The sequence below is a fragment of the Aythya fuligula genome, chromosome 1 (assembly GCF_009819795.1).
Source record: "Aythya fuligula isolate bAytFul2 chromosome 1, bAytFul2.pri, whole genome shotgun sequence".
Lineage (NCBI taxonomy): Eukaryota > Metazoa > Chordata > Aves > Anseriformes > Anatidae > Aythya > Aythya fuligula.
This window is the reverse complement of record NC_045559.1, coordinates 47,522,378-47,546,253: the sequence shown is the minus strand read 5'-3', so window position 1 is coordinate 47,546,253 and position 23,876 is coordinate 47,522,378. Positions and strand designations below refer to the sequence as shown.

Below are 23,876 nucleotides of genomic sequence, written 5' to 3'. Positions count from 1 at the left end.
CTGACAAAGGATTACATCAGCTGAAAGCTTCATTGCTTTTGCAGGCAGGGATAAGGAGAGCTGAGAAAATCAATTAGCACGTGGTGAGTCTACTTCCGAAAGGAGTAAAACCAATTGTAGGCTCATCAATTGTAGGTTCGGTTTAAATTCAGCAGAGTTTAGAAAAAGAATTATCTGGATTCCCAAAACACTGCTAGGAGTAGTGTTTTACCTTACGGGATTGAGAGCTCTGCGAGGGTACAGAAGAAGTATAACCAAGGCACTCCCCTGAGTGTGTTTGGCTGCAGCAGCAGTATTGCTCTTGCCATCATTTTGCCAGGTTATTCTAACAACAAAAGTTCTCAAAATATTCTGTTGATGTCAAACGTTCCCCCTCCCCCTCTTTTAAACCTGAAGCAAGCAGACACTGGAGGGAGGACAAGTGCCCTACCACCTTCTACCCCAACAAAGGGGTTGACCAGCTCGGCAAAGATCCTTTTGTGGCTGTTCTGTAGCCCAACTTCCACGTTACCCCAAGACACCAGGGGTCCAATTGCAAATTCTACCCTAAGCCCTGCTTGCTGCAGCATTCTTGTTTGGAGTTGTTACCCCGTGTTAGTGAGAAGCACAAAGGAAAAGAGAATGCAATCACCATCCGTCTCTCTATCGCAATAGGATTTGTATCGTATTGTATCACAATAACAATCGTCAGGAGCTGGGGACTGGCAGTGGAGGAGAGGAAGCAGCCCTGAGGTAAGTGGTAACGAGAAAAGCCCAGAAATTTCCAAGGAAATACAAGAGACGTGTCCAGAGCCTGGCTTCTAGGAAAAGCAGGAAAAAACAATTTGATCATGGTTACTGAGACTGCCATATCTAACACTAGCCTGAAAGAAGCCTGGAGCTTAGAGACTGATGGATTTTATGGAGCAGGTCCCAAACGTTAGCAGCCTTCAGCCCAGCAGAGAGCTCCTTGTAACGCTTGTGCTCCTTAGAGAGCAGGGACTGAGGAGGAGAGCAATGCAGGCTCCCTGCCCGCATCAGGGCCAGGCACAACAGGGGACACCGGGGGCACCTCTTGGGGGTAAACCAACTTCTTCCTGCCCCGGTCTCTCCTCCGAGGGCCAAGCTGCCAAATGTTTTGTTTTCCTTTTGCCAAACAGTCATAGCTGTGAAATCTAAACAAATGTTTACGATGACAACTTACATCTATTACGACCTTCAGAGGGGCATCTGATCAGTGCTTAGCAAAAAAGCCTGTAAGAAACATAAAATAGCATAAAAGCAGCTCTAAAGCTTTTCAGGGCTTAGCAAAGCAGCAGAAATAATCAGGGCTAATTCTTTTTTTCCTGTCAGACAGTGTATGTACACAAGAAGTACAGGGGTCCCTACGGGTAAGACAGCACACACAGGAGTTTCTGACTTCTGCAGCATGTTATCAAAGCAGAACTGTGCTTGGGAGGGGAGGTTCAGCACTGCTCACGAATTCGCTGCTGCTTTTAAGATCCACAGATGAGCCCTTCACAGAAGGCTCAAAACAGGGTTAGTGAGCATAAAAGGTTTGAAGTCATATAAAACCAGCCCACAAAATTATTGTTGTACAGTATGTCGCAGCAAAACCCCTTCGCTAATGTTTTCGTTCATGTTCTTTTTTTTTTTTTTCTTTTAAAGAGCTACTTCACAGTAATACCGTGAAGTGCCTACGCTCAGCATGTCAAATAGCACCAAGGACGGCTCCTTTACCACCAGCAATCCCCCTGCTGTCTGTCAAGAAGATGAACACCGAAGCTGTAAGGATCTCTCACCCAAACACAAGGGGTTTATCCCAGGTGGCTGTCCAAGAGCAGATCCTGCTCCACAGCCCCGGTCCCACCAAAGCCTCAACCCGAAGCACGGCTCTGCCCAGGCTGTGTACAACTCGTCTCTTTAAAGGATTAAATCCACCTGGAGAGATGCTGAGGCAATGACATCCTTTGGCAGACACCTGTACTTCAGCATTCAGAGGCTGGGGAGCTCCAAGGCCACTCCACGAGCAAGGCACCAGACAGAGGGAGCCCAGCCAGCTGCTTCGGTACTTTCAAAGGTTTTGCTCAGCACAAAATATCCATTTTTCTAATTCCTAATTAAAGGAATGAACTTTAAAGGAATGAACTGAAGCCAAATTAGCTAGGTCACTGCTTGCCTGTAGGTAAATCCCTAAATACAGCACTACTTCAGATTAAACCAACAAGGTGGAAGGGAACAAAGGAGGGAAGAGGCAGCTTTCTGCTTAATGACTAACACCAAATCCTTCAAAACACAACAGCATCCACTGAGAAGTCTCCTGTTTCGTGACCCACGACGAGTCCTGTTCCAGGCTGCTCTGCAGCATAAAACTGCCACGAGCAAAGCAGCGCCAACACAAACCACCTCCGTGCCCAGGCACTGCCAGCTCACCAGCCCCTTACAAAAGCAAGGGAGCAGCTCTCCGCTCAGTGCCCAGCAGCTGCCTGAAGTCACCGTCCTGCCTGGGGCAAAGACCACGGTGCTGAGCTACCACTCACACTTACTGCACTTATAAAGTTTCCTAACAGGGCGAGAGGTAGGCTCCACACCCTGTAATTACTTACTTCGCTTCGGGTCAGTCCCACTCATGAAGTAAGCACCGTTAATAAAGAAATAGTCATTAAAATGCTCTCTCCTGATTTCTTAAATTACAATAAGTGATACTTGTGTGTTCCTTTTCTCTCAGGTTTCCGTAGCAATGTAAGGAATCACCTGGGGGTCCCACCGCCTCGGGGTGCCATCCCACAGCCCTGCTCCCGCTGGAGGGAGGTGCCTTGCACCCTACACACGTCCCTCTTGTTACAGCCAGCACGAACCAGCAGGGGTGGCAGACTCCTGAAGACTGATGCATGTAACACACTCTGCATCTCTTCTTGTAAACTGATTATTCAACTCAGTTTCACTGTTTCTAACAAGCGCCTCCCCCCACCCACTAGCTCTTACAGATTTTCTTCCCTTCCCATTCAATAGTTACTTCCCTTTTCTAACAGTGTTTAAATAGGCGGCAAGAATGAGATTTTCCCTGAATATTGTGAAATACTCAGTGAAAAGCCAGCCCCTATACATGTCCAATTATTAAATCCTTCCCTGCGAAGGAGAATTTGATAAAAAGGCAGGCGCACCCCTGTATGACTGCCCCCTAAGCACCTCCTTCTGACTTCCCACCTCCAGGGACTTAAAGCACACCTTCCTTGGCATCGCAGCTCATCTGTGCTGTGTGGAGGAAGCGCCAGCAGGCCACCTGCTCCCCCTACCTGGGTCTTTCTGCTGACCATCAGTTCTTTTGATTTACCTGCTAGTCACACAGCCTCGGCACCTCCTGAAATCCTGGCTCCTGGAAGCGTGCAATCATATGAGATACTCTCAGGGAATATTACTAAAAGTTTCTTGTTATCAGAGAGAAATAACTTCCACATCTAACTTAATGGTCAACAACCAAAGTCCTCCTTCCCCCAAAACGCAGACAATGTTATGGATTTTTTTTTTTTAAACTGATTTACAGATGCACAAAAATCTAAAGCTTGATCCAACACTCATTTTAGGAAGTCTAATTCATGATTTTTTATTGCTCTTAGATGACAACACTTGTATAAAACCAATTTTGTCACGGGACCATCAAGACTGAACGGTAGCAGGGAATTTGGCAGTACCAGCATTCAGAGACGAGGCACTTCAAACCCAGGCAGAATGAGCGTGGTGTGCAGAAGACCCGAGCCGTGGGTATTTTGTTTGTTTTAACCACGGCGAAGCTTCCAGTTCTAAACAATAGAACAATGGCTCCAGCACGCAGGAGAGCTCTTCGTTTGCGTTAATGTTGCAGCAGCACATCCTGAGCACATAAACAATCACATCTTGTCCTGTACGTGAACCGAGCCACTCAGTTAAAGAAAGGAGCCTGCTTTTTCTTCATTTTTCCCTCCTTTCTGTCTCAGCACACTGGGCTGATGAAGTAAAACCTCAGAAAAACATTTGTTCCACGTGAAGGTGTCATCCCCAGACTCAGTCTGCGTCACTACGCTGCGTGACTGACAGCCACGGGCTGCCTGAACAGCTTCGATGTCAATTTTCAGTGTTATGGGAGCTCCTGGAAAGCTTACAGATGGGGCTTTAATCCCACTTTAAGAAGAGTTTGCACATATCTGATATTTTTCTGACTTTCAGGCATTAGGGGCTGTAAGCAGCACTTGTCCACTAAGCCCCACAGCTGGCAGCCCTCCTCCCACATAGCAGCAGCAGCAGCCAGCTAAACCTCTCTGAGCCCGTCAGGCCTCTCCTTCCACCCCTGCCCTCACGCATCAGGCTGCCCTGGTTTGAAGGGCACACCGTTTACCTCTCCAGAATAATTAGCACGTATCTCAAAGCTTACTTACCTACATACACAGGCAAGCTGTGGCTGTCACATTACACACCCACGAAGAACATTTATTTTTTTCAGTTGTGTTCCCATCCCTGCTATCAAAGGCTTGTATTTGCACCCAGTACCGTAAGGGAGGCCAAGGGCTTTGAGGCCTCAAAACTGCAGGGAGATTGAGCCACCAAAATTCAAGAGCCTGGGCCACATTTCATGATCCACCTGTGCTGAAAGAAGGAAACGGGGAAAAAAAAAAGGTGGGGGGGGGAGACAACCCCAAAAAAGAGGCACAAGGCTTTATTTGAAAGCCTACTTAAAAGTTGTTTTAAACTCTTTTTAATTATCAAAAATGTATGTCATTATCGTGTGTAATGAAAACTAAAACTGGAATCATAGAGACTCATTATTATTACATGGGTCATTTGTTACTCAAACACGCTGCTGCAATAAATGGCATTTTAAGCTACCACACGGAGCTGTTTAACAGGGCTCTGAATAAACTCTGGAGAAAACATCTGAATCGCAGCGCTGTAAGCGCCAACTTTCTCCGCAGAATTTAACCTTCTGTCTCCTGAAGACCACAACAGAACTTCAAGGCATTTTCTTGTTCACATTTCTTTTTTCAAGTGCCAAAATCTTGTCCTTTATTTTTACTGATGGGGCAGTATAAAACATCAGGCAACACGGCAACAGTTCCTCCCCTGGGCAGTGCTTATCGCACATCTCCTTCCTGGAGGGGTATGAAACGTCCCCTAAGTTAACATAAACAATGTGGTGGGTTTTGTATTTAAAGTAAAAATACGATGGAACAAGGTTTTCTGATGCTGTGACTCTGCTACTAAACAGGGTCACGAGCGACGATTAGTTCTCCTCATAAATGGAAATCATCAGACTTTGAGAGCAGCTTCAACCGTTCTTGAGCAAGTATCTTCAAATGCTATTTGTATGCTTACACATCTTATTTATATAAATGGATATTTATGCATAAGTATGCATTTATAAATATTTTATAAATATGCATAGTATAGACAAAATTATTATTATAAGCACTAGTCTGCAGAAAATCCCACAGAAATTAACACCGTATTTCAGCTGATGTGCACCTTCTAGAGAACCTGCCCTTGGCACATTATTTTAAGTTTACACCCTAACAATCAATTGAAACAGTCAGAACTAAACATGAGTTCATAAAAAAGATAACTCCTTCCAGAAAATAAAAGACACAGCACACATTTTAAAGGTAAGTGTGCCCCTGCAAGTAGCTCTTCCTGAATCCCTCTTTTTGAAGGGGCTCAATAAGCACACATCAGCACCACAGAGCAAATGATCTCCTCAGCTAGAGTTAGTGCATCCTCCAGGAGCATTTCACTTGGGCTTGCATCCCCCAGTGCTGCAGAATGCCCTGAGTTTGTCCCACTTTGCAACTGCTTTGCTTCCTCGATGCATGTAGGCAGCACCTTCTACCTTCCTGTTTCTGTAGATTTGAATCTCTTCTCCTGGACTAAGATATTCAGGAAGTTTTACTTGAACTGATAAAGAGCGCTAAAAGTGATGAAGATGACAATTACCAGCCAAAAAACAACAGTATTTCAGGGAACCATGATGGAAAATGATGGAAATCATCCTGCTCACTTCATATGAACTGCCAGGAGGGCAACACAATGACAGCAGCCTTCTGATTCCACACCCAGGCCATGACCGGCAACGTGTCAATCAGTACACTCTGCACCTATTGCCCACTTGGTACTTGCAGTGGAAGAAAACCCTTGCAGAAGCCTACAACAAGTTTTAAACTCTTAGGTTACGTGTCTGGGAAGAACCACCACACATTAAAACACTGTTTATGGCTTATGATTTTGACAGATTCTCACACAGTGTTTCAAAATGCTTATCAGCTTGTACTAGCTTGAATCATGTCCAAGTTTTTTTTTTGTTTGTTTGTTTTTTTTTTTTGTAAAGAAAAAAAAGCTTTCCTGTCAGTCTTTTCTCCCAAAACCAAGTTCAGCTAAGACTGAATATCCAATAAAATTGATAAAACAATCTCATGAACTAAAATAACCTGCTACTAGTGCTAAGTGGTGGGTCATCTCCTTACTCCTTTCTTTGTTTTCTTTTCTGTATACACCATACACTGCAAATACTAACGTACATTACAGAAGATATCACAACCTGTAAGAAAAACTGGATGGCAGAAGTTCTACAAGGCAGTAGATAACATCAATTAATTAAAAAAAAAAAAAATTGAAATGCAGAAGGCCTGTTCGACTGAAAGGGAAATCAAAGAGATTCACCCAATTAGAGAGGAATAAAGCCCTACAGTAAAGTGTTTATCTAGTTGTGAAAATATTCATATCCTGAGAGGACACATCCCCAATTAGCCAGATTTATTGAACTGAATTAATTTGAGATAGCAAGTCAGACAATTTCAGAAGATAAACTTGGATTAATTATACTTATGCCACCGTGTTGTTTCTAACAAAAAGAGATAATCACAGCTTTTAAAGTTTCAGGGATAAAGGAAGGAACTATTGTTTAAGCAACTGGGATCCACAAAACTTCGTGAGCACGGTACAAAGCCTCCTGTGCTCGAGCAGTGACTGCTACACGCAGCCCGGGCAGGAGAGGCAAACCCTTTCTCACTGAGATGCTCATGAGCTGAACACACATCTCGCTCTGCTCGGCCAGATCTCAAATGCTTGGGGGAAGGAGCTCCCAAGGATACCAAAGGCCCGTTACAAAGCTCACTGCCTTCCTCCCCGACTGCAAGGCACGTTTCCTGAACAACTCTTTTTGCAGTATACACACACACAGAGTGTATATTCCACACAAAATGTGTGCACAAACGCAGCGCTCAGCAATTCTGTACAACCAAACAGACAAAACCACCCTGCCCTGCCCTCCCCCTGCTCCCCAGCACAGGGCTGGGAGATCGGGGTCGGGGCACGTAACAGAAGCGACTTTGTTTAACCGACTGCTGGAAAGGGCTCAGAAACCACTCACTTGCACAGCACATGAAGTTGCACAGAGCAGGATATAAAATAGATGCAGTGGGAAAACGGTGTCCAAATTGGTCGGTCCTAATCTGCTAAAGCCATGCTGCTAATCGAGAAGTCAGTTAATACAGGGAAATTAAAAACACTTATCATAGATACTGAAATTAAGAAGGTCGATAAGATATTATAGACTAATTTGATGGCGCTTCCTTGCTACATTAATATAGTTAAGTGAAATTGTGCTCAGTGCAGCACAGATTTAGTCAAGACATACCACAGTGGGCAGCAGGGCTAAGAAAACAGCAGCAACAACCCGCTGTCAAGAGTCACAGAAAGAAACGACGAGCTGTGACGGCTTTGCAGCCTGTGCTGCTTTCCCTGTCCTCTCTTGCCTTTGGGTGAGTGCTGCAGGACCCTGCCATATTCAAGGCCTTTCAGGTTTTTGTATTTTTGTTAAAAACTGTCCAGGAGGACAGAGGGGATTAAGGCCTGTTCAATGTTTTTAATTTGGATCTCGGCATCATGACGGATATCGTGGTTGTTTCACCCGAGCCCTCCAGAGGACAGGGTGGTGTCAGAGGACTTCATTCAATCCAGCAGGGCAACGCTGCACAACGGGCAATTGTTCTGGGATAATGTCTCTGAGGTAGTGATAAGATTTCTGCAAATGATATTTGATAAAACATAATTAAAGTTCGGAGAGGGTGACTTCACCGAGATGTTCATGCAGCCAGGCGCCATACTAACTCTAATTTAGAGTCTAAAGACAAAACTGGCAAACTTGCCAATTTGTATTAGCAAGGACCACGAGCTGACCAAAGAGATTTGCTGGAAGAGAAACCCCCAGTACTTGCTGACCGTACTGTGCGCTATTCTAATGACTTTACAGAAACAAAAATAAATACAGCTTGCAGGAGAAATAGTATCTACATTGACAGTGACATGCTTATTCATGCTCTGAGTTAGTGCATTTTTCTTTTATCTTTCCACTTCCCATCTTGCTTGTGCCCTAACGTTCACAATTTCGTTATTTTTTTTTTCCTGAATTAAGCTTAATCGTGCTTTTTATCTGGAATATAATTTACCTGGCACAGGATTTGCCAGAAGTTACAAAAACTGCTAAACTACGTATTATTGTTTCTTAAGAGTTCCATGGACGGAGATAGAGGAAATTAAGCCTATCACAGAACAATCTGTCTTTTTAACGAGGATGGGATAGGGATAATTTACGCTACGCTACACAGATAACAAGTGTTTATTCTGGATACTACTAAATCAAAGTACATGACTTCATGCAATCCGTACATTTCAAGTTGAACGGATACTTGACACAACCGATAGCGTCACTTATAACAAAATGGAATCCTAAGAGAAGAGGCTTTGCTACATCCTCAGTAGCATCTATTACTGAAGCCACCGATTGTTAAGTCAAGTGGTAAAAATGCATACGAATTTTCAAGTTTGTCATTAGCGTAGACCTGTGTTTTACCAGAGTATCTTCCAGCATTGGAAGTAGCCTTCATTTGCTAGTAAGAAACTGAAAGCTACCTGTATTGTCCAAGCAGAAATGGTAATAATAGTTGTCATTCATACTATAACACAAAAAGATATCACAGATTCTCGTAGAGCCACAACCTTTCTTAGCTAGGCCAGTCCAGCACGTACTTCTGAAACGAGAGCGGATCAGGCTGGTCAACTTGTCGCACCGACGCTCACCACCTGGGACTTGGACCTTCCAGGAACTGAGTCACAGAGCACCGCGGTCAAGCTCTTTGTGAGATGGATGAAAGCGACAGAAGACACAGGGTTTTCTTAATGGTTAACTTTCAGGTCAATGAAAGTCACCACTTCCCCAGCCTAACCAGAGAGGATCAGGAGAGCAGCTTTCAAGCTCCTGCCACGGCTTAGCATAACAGTTGCACTCATCTCATTGCAACAGGACAGGACAAAGCCCCAGCCTGCCCAACTCCAAGTTTGTTGCCTGTGTTCTTGGTCATTACAGCCCAACAGAACCACAGTGCTTTCAGCAGGACAGAGCAGTTCAGTCAGACGATTCGGTACCACCTTCCCGAAATGTTGTTATTAAGCCATTAACCACTGCAATAAGCCCGATGGTCTCTTTACACCAGAGTGCAATCTTAATTCAGTGTCCAACACACATTAGCAATGGCAAATTGCGTGTGTTCAGCATCCATTCAAGGTAAACACAGAGCGTTTCTCAATGCTCTATAGACATAAACACCAGTTTCCAAAACGCTGGCTCCTACACATTAAACTTGCATTAGGTTTTTCTATTTTTAGCGCTGTGGAGATGTTTACAGCCTATTCACCAATACGATTTGGTTAGGAAGGGAATATTGGTCGCGGCTTCATTTCTAATCCACCTGCCTCCCTCTCCTTTGAGCTTTCTGAACAGATTCATTATTTTCTTCCTCCTCTCAAGTTTCTATTCAGGCAGTCTAAAGGGATACGGCTTTATCACACGGCTGGCTTTGGTGTAAAAGATTCATAAACATATTACCATATTCAGTCACAGCAACGGCACAGGAAAAAAAAAAAAAAAAAAAGGAACAAAGCAGAGCGCAGAGGGGAAGGAAGCAGACAAGAGCCCCGCTGCCCTTGGAGGCCGAGCAGAGGCAGCAGCGGGGCGCTGGGGTATGGGAGAGGGGAGCTCAGCTCCGCTGGGCACCCGGAGGGAGCGGCTGGATGCTCAGCACAGGAGACCTCACGCCGCTGGAGGTGGAGAAGCACCAACCCAACACACTGTGCTGATCCTCAAAGAGCAAGGCGGTGGGAAGTTGGCTGGATGTTGTTTTCTCTTCATCGCTCATGTAGTTGCGCCCGTGGAGTAATTTAAGCAGCATGAACTACGGGCTGTAAATGAAGCATGCAGTGCTCTCGACAGGCAGGAGAAGCTCTGCACGCACCACACACCCTGAGAAATGCCCCTCCTGCCAGATCAGCCAGACAACCCTAAGCTAATTACAACTTCCACGGAGTCAGTTAATGCCCTACACTGTTACACATGGAGGAAACATTCTCCAGACACTCTTCCTAGAGAAACAGACTGATAAATACGCTCACTTTCTGTAGTCAGTTACTTGGCACATTTGAGAAACATAAATCACACCACAGCTCCTTCGCAAGCCCACGGTGCCAACAGTTCCTCAAGCAAATCCCACTCTTTTCTTCAACTATTGCTCCTTGCTCAGCCAGGAGTCCATCACACCTTGACTTCAGTTTCTTTTTTTAGAAGATTTTTTTTTTTTTTTTTTTTTTTTTTTTTTTTACTATTTTCCAAAGCTGAGATAAGTACTTGCTATTGGCATTAAATTTATACAGAAATATACTTTAAAAAGTTAGGTCCTGCAGGCTTAAATTAGCATTGCTTATAATAAACAAGGTTTGAAAGAGAAGTAGGTAGTAAACTAAAGCCAAGAATACCTGATGTTCAAGCTACTCAGAGGGTACTGGATGCCTTATATTCCACGTCAGCTAGCAGGGAAGCCTGCAGATTTGCAAACAATCATGAAATGCTTTGGGAACCTGTAATGAGTTGTAATGACTTGCACAGGCCCAAACCTTTCATGCAACAGAACACAAACACAAGGAGCAACCCCACTCCTGAAAAAAACAAACAAACAAACAAACAAAACACAACAACAAAAATACACTACACATGGGAAAAAAAAAAAAAAAAAAAAAAAAACACAACAAAAGAGCAAATGACGAGTCCCTTAGTGACTTGACCTACTCTCCAAATTTAGACTTTAAAAGCCTGTCAGTACGTATGATGCTGGGACTACCCAGGCAACACTGCATCATTTTAGCTTCATGGAAAGGCTGAAGCACTTAATTACTTGTCCCCTTTGCTCTGTAGGCTTTTTACTTGCTTTTGGTTATCTTTCTTGTTCATTTACTGTTCTAACATGGGTGTTATAAAAACAAAGGTCAGTACAGAATTAAATACGCCAGGTGTTATGTTCCTCCGAGTAATTAAAAGCTATTTAGACAACAGCCATACAGCCTGAAAGCAAGAAGATACCTTAAAAATTATTGAAAAAGCTTGTTAAACCTTTCTGCCAGCTGAAAGCCAAAGATTTCTCAAAGTAAACAAAAAAAAAAAAAAAAAAAGCTGTATGTTCAAATGGTTTCAGATTTGCTTAGTTCATTGTGGGTCCACCACAACGCAGAACACCCATGTAGCAACTCTTAAGCACATTTAAAGCTGATTAAAATAGACCAGTAAAACAGCTATTTCCGAATCATTTAGTTGTTTACCTGAAAAGCAGTTTCACTGCTCTTCCTGTGAGGTAGGTCATGTTTAGTTACTGGTTTTGACTTCACAGTACAGGTTTTAAAAGATTTGTGCACAACGCATGAATTTTTATTTAGCACGCAGGGCTGGGGCTGCGGGTCAGCAGAGTGTAAATAAATTAAGAGCCTTATGATGTGGAGTAATACAAATTTTATAGCACTTTACCTCTGTTTCTTGAAATCTCTAGATGGTTTCTGGGTCAAATGAAGTGAATAGATAAGAGGAAAAGGTCTCACCATGTTTACAACACATTATGATATTTGGTTATCTAATGTACTGGGGTTGAAAGTCTTATATCAGAACCGATTTGAAGTTTTCTTGCAGTTTTACCATTATTTGTAGGGAAAGGAAAGGAATCTTCCTAGAAATACCTCCTGGGAAGAGCTTTGCTCCAGGAAGTCAGTAATTTCATTATACGTACCAAAAACGCTGCAGGCACTATGTAAATTTTAACCCGAGCAGAGAAATTCTGTTACAGGCCGGATTGCTGAGCCCCAGCTCTCGCTGTCAGACAACATCTGACGGTGCCGCTAACGGAGGATCTCGTGCCTTCAGCAGACACCCTGCCACAGAGCGGCTGCGTCAGGAGCTCTGTGAGCGCACACAGTGCTGCTGACAGACTTGGCAGCCTGCCGGCATCCCTTAGAGTGAGCAAACCTAGCCCAGTCAAAACATTTTCAGAGGAGAATTATCAGAGCTGGAGTACTATGTCTTTCTGATCACCTTCTTAACAGTTCTCATAGGGATACTGAAAGTTAGAAGTTGGAGCTGGCAGCCCCAGATAGCTGTCTCCGCAGTGACCTGCTGGAACGGTTTGGGAAGTACTTCTGACCTGCAGAAAGGCCAACCCTGGGAAAACTCCACCAGACGCAAGAGAAGTTCCAGTGGGAAGTTATTTCTCAAAGCTTGCCCTGAGATAGTCGTGCCAGATATACTCAATGACCTGGTCCATAGGAATTTGTCTTTCCCCCTCCCCTCAAAGCGCACAGGGTGTGGAATCGGAGCCCGAGATGAAACGAACAAAATCTCATCACCGCATTGTTCCTTCGTGCCAGTCACAGGTTCCGAGGATTAAGACACATTCTATTTATTCCCCTTTTTGTCAGCGTTGCCCCCTGAACCTGCTCAGCATAAATTCAGAAGATGAAAAATTTGTGATCTCCTGCCCACAGATCAAGTGTCACAACTGCTTTCACCGTTGAAACATTCAAGGACTCCCGTTCGGCCAAAATTAAACAAAGCGTGGCTTTGACAACCAGACACTTGATCCATGCTCAGATTTAGATGCCACATGGCTCCTGCAGCCACCTCAGATGAAATTTCATTCTCAATCTGATACCGCAGGCATCTGACACCTTGCAAATAGTGATTCTGCTACCTGCAAATCCGAGCCTAGACTCTTCTGCCCTCACTTTATCTCAGCCCTGGCATGGACGGCATCCACCGGTGATGATGGTACCCACCTTGGCAGGGGGAGGCTGAATCGGTCACTATTCTGGGTGAGGCAGGAAGGCCTGGAACTTCTCAGCGTTAAGCTTGGGGAAGACACTGCAGGGCCTGATTTGTTCCCTCCTGGCACACAGGAGGATGTCGCACACAAGGCCTTTGCTTCAAATCACAACTTACCAGGTAAGTGTAAATTCTCTTCAGCAATTCGAAGAGAATCAATCTCCCTTTGTCCAAGCGTGATCTTTCTAATGGGTCATTCCCGGTCTCTCCAAAGATGCCTTACCAAGTGTGCAGATAGGCTTTAACTGCGTAGCTTTATGAGGAAGCAGCAGCAGCTTGGATTCTAGGAGTCTAACAGCAGCAATACTATGCAGCTGCAGAACTAAGAAACATGAACGCGGAGCTACGAGCTTCATAAGCCACGTAACAAGCTCTGACACTCAGGCAGCCTTCCCCACCAGCCTGCCACTACCTGGAAGAAACTCTCCTCTCCCGTGTCCGCACCTTCAGTTATTAGAAGCGCAAAGACATATCAGAGGGATTGTATATTTTAAAAACAAATAAAGCCAAACCTGGAGGAATACATACAACACAGGGCAATACTGAAAGTTTAAGTGGGAGTCAAGCAAAATAACATCTGCCTTAAAACCTACCATTGTGCTGTCCTGCAGACACTGCATGAGGTAGGAACAATTTTAGTTGTGCTCTAAAACATACTTTTCATCTTTTTTAGCTACTTTTTTTTTTTTTTTTTTTTTTTTTTTAATGCTTGCAGCAGCAATTACGAGAACAATTCTTTTTATTATACAGATACAACGGGACATAATTTAACATCCTTTTTCTCCCTCCGTGACACTCAGAGAACAAAGACTGGAAGGACGCTACATTACATTTCAACAGCAGCTCCGGCTAACTGGAACAGCAGCAGTTATAAGCGACCTACAAGAACTAACCCAGGTAGTCTGAAGGCTTTGTACTAAGGCAAATGTCACTGTTTCAAACAAGATGCACTTAGCCAGTCATTTCCCAAATTCTTTTTCTATTATTTCACATGCTGAAAAAAGTATTTTCCTGAGGAGTTTGTTCTCTCCCTTTTGAAGGATTTCTTTGCAGTGACTTCACACCCATCTACTAGCTGAAGCACTGATATCACAACCCATTGCCAGGATAATCAGTTCAGATGCACAAAGTAACATGACATCACTGCAGAAAGCAAGGGGGAAGAAATATCCCATCAAAGATGAATCACTTGTTTAGTCATATATATATATATATACATATATATACATGTGTGTGTCTTCAGCAACAGGCAAAGGGGAGAAAAATAACCGGCAGACTTCCTTCTCAGTTAAGATTACTCATCGAGGAAGTAAGAGTTGGGTTCTAGGTGCTCCTCAGCTTCAGACGTGTTCAAACTCAGCTTTGGGGAAGGAAGCCCCCCAAGCACCACGCTGCTAGCTAAGGTGATGGCATTCCTCTCCCTCTCCTGAGGAACCCAGCCCACAGCACCCTGAGGCCTGTGGAGAGGTTACCCAAGGGAGCGGGGCAGTAGCTCGGCAGGGAGGACATGCCCTGGGAGAACACGCACACTGTGCTCACATCACAGATGTGCTGGGAAGAAATATGCTGCTATTGAAAGAGGGCAGCTTGAACGAGACGTCAGGGAGCACACAAGGTGCCCAGCAGACTCCTTTCCTTGTATCGGCAGCAGCTTGATCCAGCTGCTGAACTTCCATGAAACATTTGAGTCTGATTTTTATCCTATACCTGTAACACTGTATTTTGGACCAATTTTTCAGTACTTTACTAATCAGGAGTGCTTGAGCCACACATCTCTCCAATTAAAAAAGCATCGTGCTGTAATGCTTCCCACCGTGAGCAGAACAGAGTGTACCAAACCCCACATCCATCACTACCTGATATTGACAGGAAGAGCTTGAAAATAGGGATTGTATGCGAGCCAGAGCGCTTAAACGGACTGCAGGCAGAACCTGATCTCCATACGCTGTTTTTACCTCTCCACTAAATGCACAACACAAGTAATGCCATCCAATTACCTCTCAAATCATGGTAGGCTCGAATTGACTTATACACCTAAATAATTCACCACCGAAGCGCGGTGACTGCACTCCAGTTTGAAGTAAGCACCAAGGGCCTGTCTCTGTTGAGATTCCTCTGCGTGCATCTCCTGACTCAAGAACCCCAGGCTGTTAGTTGAAAAAAATCAACTGTTAAGACTGCACAGTCTGTGCTGTTTTAAAACACTGTTTGTTTTATTTTTTTTTTCCCCACCAAATATATTCATGAATGATTTTCACCAGTTAGTCAAAGAACAGCAAATACCTGCACAAAACAGCTTACGTCCTTTCTCACGCTCTCCTGGGCAATCCCGCTTTATATGCCAGGTATTAGAAAAGGTAGTAGACAGATTCGGAAAACAAGATTTCTGAATCACCTTCAGCATTAGTTCTCAGACTATGGATATTAACACAGATGCCTAAAACTTGGCAAGAAAACAAAAAAAAAAAAACCTGAGCTAGAGTTACCTGCAATAGCCAACCTTGTATGCAGCAAAACACTTCTAAAAAGCAAGAGCTTATTTTTTAATCAAAGCACACTACATGTAGGCAAGCCATTAAACACTAAACACTTGGTAAGACATTGTGCAACAACCCATTGCCCAAAAAAGCAACTTTTTTTTTTAAAATGAAGGTCATGATTTTCTTGCTTCAGTGCTCATGAAAGTGAAATATTCGCGCCATGCACAGCAATGAAGCATAGTCAGAAACTCTAGAGCTCTGTCAAGGCCCCTAGATGTGGAGTTTGAGAAGCAGCAACCAGAGGTCCTTCAACACAGACTGCTAACCCGTGTTATGTGGCAGCTACACAGTGCAGAAAGGAATCTCAAATATCTGACTAACCAATGACTTTTTGGGTTTTCAAGCATGGATGAAACCAGATTCCCCAAAAACGATCAAGAACATCACTATATCATGCAGCTGCAGAGACTGAAACAGTCAAAAATAATTAAGTGCACCTAATGAATGAAAACAAACAAAAGACCCAACACACTAAACAGCAGCGAATGCACCATGCTCCTGGAAACAATTCCGAATACGGATTGACAGCTTTCATAAAGAAAATATGCCCTGCCACATAAAGCACATGCCCAAACGTAGTTACACTGGTTTTCTGTGACTCTTAAATTAACTCATGAAACGTGCATGATAATAAACAAGACCAGTGACCAATTGAAACCAAACCTAAAATTTCTGTTTCCAATAGCAAGTGTAACCACGAGAAAGGTCAAAGAGAACAGAAAAGGGAACTTGCCCCTTTCTAACATTTCATTGACGGGTCCTATCTGTCCAGCCTGTCCTATCCTATCTGTTGCAGCACGTCTACCCAAGCCTTCAGAGCAGATCACTGCCAGAGCTTCCACCATTAACTCTGTCACCTTTTCGTTACTGACTGATGTAACAGCCTCATCCCAGTCAGCGTGTACAGCTGAGAGCACCACGGTACGGGCACGGGCACCGGCAGAGGCCACAGCCAAGGCCTGACCTGGGCCTGACCAAGCACCAGTGCTTCGTGCGCTCACCAGCAGGTGGGTAACTCCGTGCTCCTTCTGAAGAGAGCCATCACTGTTAGCCACACGATGCAAATAACACCACGGATAATTAACTATTCATTTCTGCAGAGAGATGAAAGAGCCCTTCTGCAGGGCTGCTTACGGGCAAACCAACAGGCAGCAACACCAGGCTGTGCTTGGGACCAGGCATCTACCTCTGGAGGTACCAAAGGGGCTAAATAGGAAATCTCGTGCCTAAGCATGGCCTTACATTACTCAAGCTGTCTACAGGTCTACAGTTTGAAGGCAAACATCAGTAACTGCTTTAAAGATGAGAGCAACACAGCTCTCTTGCACCTGAGAAGTGACAGAGGAACAAGTTCCCGTGACACACTGTGTGCGGCTTCCCATAAACATCCCTAAATCACGGCTACAAACCACATATGCCCACAAGTTTAGCTTTTTTCTTCTTTAAATAATAGATTGGATGCCCTGGAACATAAATCTTCTGTTACACTGTGACTTAATTCCTGAACTGGCGAGCACTGCGGGCAGGCCCATCTTTCTGTTAACACAGCGTTACTGCTTAAAAGCAGTGATTTGTGGTTGGCTTCAGTGACCCGGGCTGCAGCCTCCAGCAGCAAACTGCCCATCTCCCCACGCTCCTTCTTACAGCACACCAGGAAGGTACCAGGACCAGCAGCTGACAGACAGCGCTGCAGCAAACACGTTGTAGTTCAACACTTGAGGAAATTAAGGCTTTCCTATCATTGAATGGAGTGGACGGCTAATTGAGCAGCTTAACACAGGCATTTCGTTGTAACTGGCCAATGTGTGCGTGGATGAGCATGCGAGGTGGGGGACCACGGACATGTGGTACCACGTGGCCCTTACGCTCATTTCCTACAGCAACAGCATCTGCAGCATCTTCCCAGACCCCCTACCCAGACCGCAATACCTTCAAGAGCCTCTTATGTCCCTAAAAGTTTAGAGAGTGTTTTCTGCTTTCTCCTGCCATTTATAACAGCTCCTACTTTGTTAGTGTCCCTGCCATAAACTTTCTGGCTTGGCAGGTGGGCAAGAGGGCATGTTCTGTGGAGAATCTTCAATTTATCTACCTACTGACCAGACAGCATGTCAGCAAGTGGCTAATGGGCAAATTATCTCCAGCTTTCATGCCCTAAAAGGACAGATAAGTACCTGGTGAGGAGATGGAAAAATTACTTTCACAAAATGTCTGTGCTCGTTACCTTTGAAGCCTCTGTTCTGCTGTCAAATTTGGCTGAAGCCAGGCCAAATCCAATGGGCAGAATACACTCACTTCAAAGGATCTGAATAATGCAGAAGCCTCAGGAAACAAGTAAAATTATTTCCAGCACAGAAACAAAGGACTTAAAGGAATTTCCTGGCTCCTAACATTGAAAAGTTACGTTCATAAACTTATCAGGCTTCCTTTCAAAAGGAGTTATGTATTTTTCCTGCTACTCAAGTTAGGAAAGCAATTTCAGAACACCATCACTCCCAGGGATAAGTTTATCTTGATTCCTAGCCTGGCTTTAATCACGGCTAGGTCTGTCTCTTCTACACCCAACCTGATTTCAATCATTCCTCCTTGGTACCGGTGCACAGGTGCAGGCTGACACACAGTAAGTGACAGCTCATTTAATAGCTGAAACATCTCTGTGCTTAAAGGGGAATTATACCAGATGCTCTGCAAGACTATGAACCACCTCAATCTCCATCTCTCTTTTGTTTCCCCTTCCCTTGTGAAATCTCCAGCTTCTCGCACTGTTTATCCTGTGGCACCATAACAATTGTTTGGCTCAGGGCTGCGTATTCTCATATCCTAAGCAAAGGGAACTCTGCAGACTTGGTATTCACCTTTGCCAAGAAAACAGACCACTTTAACTGGGAAAATCCATCACCGGCTAACCCAAAAGTTAAGTTTATTTCATCTTCAGCTCACATCCAAGCCTTCAACTAAGCACTTAATTACTCTCTCCTTGAAAATTTGCCCAGGGATCCATTTGTTTTCAACCCCCCCATATCACTTGAGTGATGCCAAGGGTTTTACTTACTTGGAACATCCCCTTTTCTTCCCCACAGAGGTCCCAGGCTGGCCGTTCTCCTGGAGGAGGTCAGCCCCACCGACTCTCCAGCACCAAGACCGAAGCTGAAGGTCTCTGTGTCTTCCTTTCACCTGGATTGCAAGTACCTCTCCTTTCCACACACCCTGATTAGCCAGTCTGCCTCCACTCTTCCACTGGTCTTGCTGAATACCCACGTCCAAGTTAACCATTTAGGAATCTATGCAGATAGCTAAACAGGCTAATCTCATTCCCAGTTAATCTCCCCTGGGGGATTTACCTACCCTCTTTATTTACAGGGTGGAACATACTGCTTCTAGTTCCAAGGGATTAAGTAAAATGCCTTTGAAACAAGTGCCTGAGTCTCTTAATAAACAATTTAAATGTATCCAAGAGAGATGAAGCCTAATGAGACCAAAGAGCATTAAACGTATTACTGCAAGATGAGATGGATGCAGAGGGAAGAGAAGAGAAAGGTTAGTACAGGAGGAGATTGGAAATCTGCGCTCCTCAGAGTGGAAAAAAAAAAAGCTTAAAACATCTGAAGAGAGTTGCATTAAATTCATAGATCTCTGGACAGGATTTAGAGCTGTAACACGAGGATCTTTTGGAGCTGTTTAAAAGGTTTCTGGGTTTTCTTTAATGTTGTGAAAAACCCGTGTGGATGCAATAGCACAGGCTCTGTGTTACCAAACACAAGTATTGGCGGCACTACAACCACCACGGGCAACACAGCTCAAGATTTGTGGCTGAAGTCACAGTGTCACACACAGGAGGAGGCACAGTTTAGCCACGGAAATACGAACGTTTTACAAATAATTAATATGCACTGCTATTATAATTCACACTGGCCATTAAAACCCAAAAGAGGATATGCCCTGAGCCAACAACAATAAAATTGCTCTGCTTGTGGTGGCTTGGAGATCGATAACGCTCAACAGCAGCTTCCCAATCTTCACGGCCATCACACCCCTCTTCTCCCAGCTTCTTTTCAGAACAAAGTCGATAAGCCAGAATTTTGATGCAAGCTCTCAGAGATGGAAAACTACAGGAACTGGTAGGAGCTACAGCTCCAGCTTCCACTAGTACCTCAGTCATTTTTAATTAGCGTCTAGCAATTTGGAAGCTCCACTTGGCAGCTGCAAGAGTATCCTAAGTACATGGGGTGTATCTGGTAAACCAGTATAGTAAGGATATGGAGTTGTGAGTCCAGGTAAATAATAACTTTAAGAAGTTTTCTTGAGAGTGCTCCGTTGCACAAACAGCACACACCTTGCCAGAGAAGAGCTCTATAGAGCAAAGAGTCAGCCCGTTACTTTGGTGGGGACAGGGGATGACTTGGCATAACCGGGAATAAGGAAGTTAAAAATAGAAGTGCATCTTCTGGGATGTTCAAATATCAGAACGCTGCAATTTTCCCATTGTCAAATTTGTTCACTCATGGAAAAAAGCTATGCAGGAATGTTGCAGAATACATAACATATACTTCCAATTTCAAATAATGCACGGACATCATCTTTAGTCATTGTTCCTTTTTAAAATGAGAAAAGGGCTGAACAAACAATACAAAACTTATTCAGGCAGAAGAAGGCTGAGCATAGTGTTAGCCTACGGATTACTTCTGAGCATTCAACTTTCAGAAAAGCAAGCACATTTGCTGTGACAATGCTGAGTTTTTCTGTTTGGAAATGAGCTGCTGAACCGAGGACACTTTGTACCTTTGTTAACATGACTGTCTCCTAAATCTTATTGCTATTGCAAAGATAATGACAACAGATAGACCTGTCTGCCCCAGGAGGAAAGAACATTTCAGAGAGTGACGCAACTTACTTACAGGAGTCTTGGAGCAGCTCGAACCGAATCCTCCCAGTATGTTAATCACAGCACTGGATGACACCAGGTGCTACCCTTCTAAAATTAAAGCTTCCCCACATTTGGCAAAGAGGAATTACTCCAGAAGATAAAGGTAATGTTTTGTGTTTGCTAGCAAAACATACGTCAAGTTCACCACCAAGATGGAAACTTCAAGAACTCAGTTCAAACGCGGTACCTTCATGCCAGTTCTAACTCTGGCATTAAAACACACTGGTGCGATGACTCCGTTTATTAAGACATGAAACCATTCAAAATCATCTCAGAATGAGAATTTCATCCCATTCCACTACCCCTACTTTAATAAAAGCATATATTTATCACGCAGCCTGTTAGTCATCAAAACAGCAACAGCACAAGCAACATGTTTGGCCCCACACAGAGACAGTGACAAATTTTAACCAAGCATTCAGACACAGCTATTTAAACTTCGTCTCACTCAATCATGAGCAGTTCACACCCCTAAAATTAGCTACAACCAGTGAGCTACACTGGATGTAATCAGAGACAAAAGTTTCTTCTTTAAAATAGACATAAAGAGTCTACTGCAATTTGCAAGGTAATAGTAATAAACAAATTTAACAGTGTGACATTGCAAAGTCAGCTTCTTGGGCAGCCCTTTCTTTAATTAAACCAACTGTTACTCTTTATTTTTCTAAAATCAGTCACAAATACATTAGAAAGAAACCAAGCAGTATGATAGTTCTGTTTTAGGCACGTAACTTCTTTCTCTACTTTTAAAAATGCATCTGCTAACCCAAGTTAGCAAGTAAGAATTCAGTGTGCGTATTAACAACTTCAGCATCCATAGAAACAATACATGCATGAACCACTTTTGCCTTCTCATTGCTAGAGAAAGAAAAAGTGAGGCAAAAGGACAAGTCAGGTGTATGTCTGCAGGCACAGGGACTGGTGCTGCAACTCCTACGTACCATCGGTCACAGTGACATGCCAGTGATCATCTACACGGTTACACTTGAAGAGTGATGAGCATTGGACCCAAATTTCCCTAACACCCACTTGAGCCACAGCGCTGTAGATGAAGCACAGAAAGGTGTCCCCATCTCCCTCCTTCACCCCATTTTCCTCAGGATGGGAAGGGCTACTCCACAGCAGCAAGAGCAGTTACATACTGAAGATCGCGGGGCACGTTCTGAAAGGATGACACAGCAGTTTGGGGGATTCATGGACAGATCGTGCTGAAGAAGCACTTACACAGGGAGCGACTGTATTCTTCCTCTGAGGATTGGAACAGAAGCAATTAGAAGATCATCATAAAAACTAAGTCTCAAAGGAATTAAGACACAGCATCATATTTCCTCTGAAGGCCAGGGTTTGTGCAAGTGAAGTTACGTATTTTATCAGGCAGCCTCTATTTTGGACCTCCAACACAGCAATTGACTACAAATCCCATACGTCCTTCGGTGTAACAGCAGAGCTCAGAGTTCAGCCTTGCGTGCCCTTCTGCCCTGCCACTGTGCTGCACGGGCTCCTCCTTCAGCCGGAGAAATTTTGTGGAACAAAAGCACAAAAATTTGCCATGGGTCTGGCATGCAGCAGCCTCACATGAGCAATGACACTGCAAACTTGCCGCACGGCGCTTCTCGCCGCGTGGGGAAGACTTGCTGCATGTGCTCAACTGCTAGACATCTTTGTATCCTAGGAAAGCCCTGAGGGATGCTCCTCTGGGAGGATCCATTTTAACTTGGCACAACCTGCCCCAAAGTTTACAGGAGACCGAGGTCTGTTTGGCAGCCAGATGAGGGCTAACCACCCTACCCTATCGCCACATCTTCAGCTGTAGGTTAGGCAAGGCTGAGCTGAATTCCTTAAGCCAACAGAATTTTTACTGGAAAAAAAATAATATTTTCCAACCCAAAGTATTCCTGCATATACACAAAGACACCCTGTTCACCCAGAAGAAGCAGAAGACGACCCGTCGAAGGCAGTCCCCATCTGATCCCAATTTAACACACCACCAACAAAATGCCAAGCATTGCCAGAAGTAAGGAGAGCCCTACACACTTACAGAAGCCATCGTTCACTTTCTTGCAGTAACAAGTTAAACCAGCATTCCTCTCCCTCCTTCCAAGTCACACGTTGGTATTCCTTCACCTGCCCTCCTCAGGGGAAAAAAAAAGAACAGAAAAAAGCAATCCATCCACAATTTAATTCTGGCTTAACTACAGAGAGGAAAATTGTGCATTTCTGTACAGCACTCACAACAGGAGCACTCTGTAATAACCATAATTGAGCCAAAACAGAGAGAGGAGGGGAAAAGGAAAGGTAACATCCTGTACTGCCAAGTGTCTGAGCGACCCGAGAGCAATAGTTTCTACGCATAATGGCAAAGCTGGCAAAATACAGAGATCGCGGAGGAGAAGTTCTATGAAACAGCATAATTAAGCATATGTGAAGTGAACATTCAGAATTATTAAGAATGCACCTTGCAAGAGGGAGAGCCAGAAAAACGTTTTGCTTGTCGGCCTAACGAGAAGAACCTTAAGGACTCTCCCACTCAGGAGTCAAGGTGACTTGGCACAGATGCTGGGTATTCACCACGTCCAGCTAGTCCTGTAATACTTGAAAAATGGTGAAACTTGCACCTTTCCTGCAGTGTCCACTGCCACACAGCTGTTTCAAGTGGATTTAATCTAAATCAGCTTCAGATGCCCAGCTTCATGTGAGTTAGCTCAGGCTTCTACCAAATCTGTAGAGATCAGACAGGGCACCCGCAGGAGCTGGGCCCCTCTCGGCTACACAACACCCCACACTACTGCCTTAGGAGCAGGTGGACAACCCTAAAGTTACACAAGGCTCACACTACTTCTGGGGAAGAGCCACCTACGACAGGTAGTGTCCTTAAAATCTGCCTTACGTGGAAAGCAGGAGGGTGCTATGTATCCTTGGAGCACCAAAAAAAAATTGTTTTGTCAAGTTTCATTTGGTTTTGTTGTTTCATCGTCCCCTTCTCCCTCCCTCCCCTTTAAAGGGGAGGGAGGGAGAAGGTCACTAGCGTCTGTGAAATGCTGAACTACAGACCCTGCACAGCAGTTACACTCTGTGCACACTGGGTGAAATCCCATCATCTTGGGAGGGGCGAAGCGACACCACCATTGCCCAAGGGCCGAGCACTGCCACAGTCTGCTGAACCCGTGTCTGCAGGGCCTTAGGCTGACGGTGTCACCGCTGCTCCAGCTTTTGTTTCAGAACA

At 44.3% G+C, this 23,876-nt stretch overlaps 1 protein-coding gene across 4 annotated transcripts in view; it reads right to left on the bottom strand.

Moving 5' to 3' along the window:
- TMCC3 (transmembrane and coiled-coil domain family 3) overlaps positions 1 to 23,876 on the bottom strand; it is a 130,471-nt gene that overhangs the window by 10,223 nt on the left and 96,372 nt on the right. The window contains exon 1 of one of the 4 annotated variants that reach the window (XM_032194378.1): positions 21,878 to 21,898. The exons of the other annotated variants lie outside the window; for them this stretch is intronic. The gene's annotated coding sequence lies outside the window, so the exon portion shown is untranslated. Of the gene's footprint in view, positions 1 to 21,877; positions 21,899 to 23,876 lie in introns of those variants that run through there. 4 annotated transcript variants of the gene reach the window in all.